Source organism: Aegilops tauschii, chromosome 3 (genome assembly GCF_002575655.3).
Source record: "Aegilops tauschii subsp. strangulata cultivar AL8/78 chromosome 3, Aet v6.0, whole genome shotgun sequence".
Taxonomy (NCBI): domain Eukaryota; kingdom Viridiplantae; phylum Streptophyta; class Magnoliopsida; order Poales; family Poaceae; genus Aegilops; species Aegilops tauschii.
In genome coordinates this window covers 241,417,255-241,420,705 of record NC_053037.3, presented here as the reverse complement: position 1 = coordinate 241,420,705, position 3,451 = coordinate 241,417,255, and positions in this window count along the sequence as shown.

Below are 3,451 nucleotides of genomic sequence, written 5' to 3'. Positions count from 1 at the left end.
TGGGTCTGGGTTGAACCTCACCGTATAACCTACGGTTGGCAACAGCTGCCTTGTACAAGGGGAGAAAATACTTATACCATTCTAAGGGTTAAACAAGGTTTAATATCGTCGTCTCTCTACTATAGGTAAGTCACTTAGATTTACCATCCCATATAGCAAGGCTAATAATAAGAGTAAGTCGGTATGGTGATCAATCCATCCCGCACCCAAATCATTACTTTGTATATGGTTTAGCGAATCTCGCATTCTAACACTCGGTCATCCTCACAAGCATTGCAGAATTTCTCTTGTCGACGAACTAAGTTCGGATAAATCCATTGATTCTGCAAGCCAAATAAACATCTATCGTTCCTTCACAACTCTCAGGTTTTGCGGTAATCTTATAAATCGTCTGTTGCTAAAATCGTAACTTCTTCCAGGGTTTTTCCTTCATCAAGAGTGCGCTTGCTTCTTGGCAGGTCCTGGGGCCTGTGGGTTATGGCCCATCTCATCACTTGAAATCCTTGAACTCATCATCGGGGCAACTGATCATTATTCCAACATCCAGCTTCCTAGCATTCTTAAATCCATCCAATTGCACTATCTCCCTTCCTTCTGTTGCTACCAACTCATACGTGATTACTCAAACTTATCATGGAGTTACACTTGCTCCATATTACCAACATTCTACCTCCTTTATATCCAATAGTACTTCATCCCTTCATATTCTTGGGGTATCCAACATACTGAGATAAAAATCCTACTTATTTTGTCCGAAATCCACTCCGTGGAATATCATTATCTCTTCCAAGGGTCAAGGGTTTTCAGGGTACTACCACCCTTAAAATGCTCCAATCTTCCATAGACCAGATTTCTCATATCCTCGAAAATGGTCAAAATCTTTCTCCATAGAGTAACAACTCATATAACCCAATCAGTACCAACGATGCTAACTTTATTGATTCTCCAACGATTACAATTCTCTTGCTTTTCCATTACATGCCTTAACTCATCGCCTCAATATAAAGGAAGTGTTCTCACTACTACTACTATACAGTTGTTGCAATCTCAACTATTTAGCACAAGGCTCCTTCTCTTTGGAACAATCTCTGGCAAAGTGCCCTGCTTCATTTCAACAGAAACTTTTTAATTCCGACAAGTCTCGTGGTTTCCTTATGACTACATAGCCTCTTTGGGTCCTCGGCTTCCTTTTTTTGGGCAACTCCTGAGGTAGTGCCCTGACTCCTTGCACCTATAACAGGTGATATGACTCAGATCTTTCCTGGTATCCAATCTACTTCTCTTTCTGGACTTTTCCATTCTAATCAGGGCTTCTATTTCCTGTGGGTCATACTCTACTTCCTCCGTCGGGAATTCTACTAGATCCCCATTCAGACAATTCTGGGAGATGTGACCTTCTTCTCCACATGAATAGCATGACTTGGTGCAGGGTTTAATTGGGTCTTCTTTGGATGTGTACTCCACCTCTTCCTTCATCACGGGTTCTTCTAAAACTTCCATAAGGGCTGCTTTCATTGCTTCTTTCTTCTGCTGGATGGTTCTTTGTACCATGGGGTAAATGTGACACTGAGCAAGGTAGTGGGTAGTCCCTTCACACAAGAAACAAGTAATCTGCCTAGTTGGGCATTCTTCAGCTGGGTGACTTCCTTCATAGTTAGGGCATTCATCCTTGTGTTCCTTATGATTGTGTCCTATTTCTCCACAAAGCTTGCATGCACAGGGTTTCTTCATATCCTTTCCATAAGGCTTCAATTTCTGGGACACAAACCGAGACTTTAGCAGAGTCAACTTAAATTCTTTCCAAGTGGTTACTCCTTGCCATCCATTGGTGGTTTGGTACATCCTCCATCAAGTGGCATCACCTCTTTCAAAGCACTGAAGAGCATGCTGGGTCATATCCTTTCCGGCTATAGGGTTACTCTCCATGTGATCCTCCGTGTTCTGAATCCATCGGTCTGTCTCCAATTGACCTATCGGTCCAGAAAATACAAGCTCATCTCCATTCATCCTCTAATGGGTCCATGGGTTTGGGGTGAGATACGAGAGAGAGAGAGAGAGAGAGAGAGAGAGACAGAGGGATACACACAATACAAACAATAGTTTTGGAAATACTAATTTTATTTGTGGCTGTCGGAAAAACATCAAACAAATGACAGCTCACAAACATCACATCTAACGTAGGCATATAACAGGGGTTGGGTCTTCTAAAGGTCAATAAATGTTCAAAATCGCCAAACTCTTCATGTCTTGCTCATGTCTCCGATGGCTTCTTCCGATCGTGCTTGTCCTTCTCAAGTTCTTTTGCCAGATCATCTCTCTTGACGCGAAGTCTCTCGTGACATTATTTAATATTTATGGAGTTGCATTCCAAACTTCTGGGTTTCAACACCCTTGGCACGAACCATGTGAAGGAAATATGCCCTAGAGGCAATAATAAAGTATTATATATTTCCTTGTATCATGATAAATGTTTATTATTCATGCTAGAATTGTATTAACCGGAAACATAATACATGAGTGAATACATAGACAAACAAAGTGTCACTAGTATGCCTCTACTTGACTAGCTCGTTAATCAAAGATGGTTATGTTTCCTAGCCATAGACATGAGTTGTTATTTGATTAACGGGATCGCTTCATTAGGAGAATGACGTGATTGACATGACCCATTACGTTAGCTTAGCACCCGATCGTTTAGTATGTTGCTATTGCTTTCTTCATGACTTATACATGTTCCCATGACTATGAGATTATGCAACTCCCGTTTACCGGAGGAACACTTTGTGTGCTACCAAACGTCACAACGTAACTGGGTGATTATAAAGGTGCTCTACAGGTGTCTCCAAAGGTACTTGTTGGGTTGGCGTATTTCGAGAATAGGATTTGTCACTCCGATTGTCGGAGAGGTATCTCAGGGCCCACTCGGTAATGCACATCACTATAAGCCTTGCAAGCATTGTGACTAATGAGTTAGTTGCGGGATGATGTATTACGGAACGAGTAAAGAGACTTGCCGGTAACGAGATTGAACTAGGTATCGAGATACCGACGATCGAATCTCGGGCAAGTAACATACCGATGACAAAAGGGAACAACGTATGTTGTTATGCGGTCTGACCGATAAAGATCTTCATAGAATATGTGGGAGCCAATATGGGCATCCAGGTCCCGCTATTGGTTATTGACCGGAGAGGTGTCTCGGTCATGTCTACATAGTTCTCGAACCCAAAGGGTCCGCACGCTTAAAGTTACGATGACAGTTATATTATGAGTTTATGTGATTTGATGTACCGAAGGTTTTTCGGAGTCCCGGATGTGATCACGGACATGACGAGGAGTCTCGAAATGGTCGAGACATAAAGATTGATATATTGGACGACTATATTCGGACACCGGAAGTGTTCCGGAGAAGTTTCGGATTAAACCAGAGTGCCGGAGGGTTACCGGAACC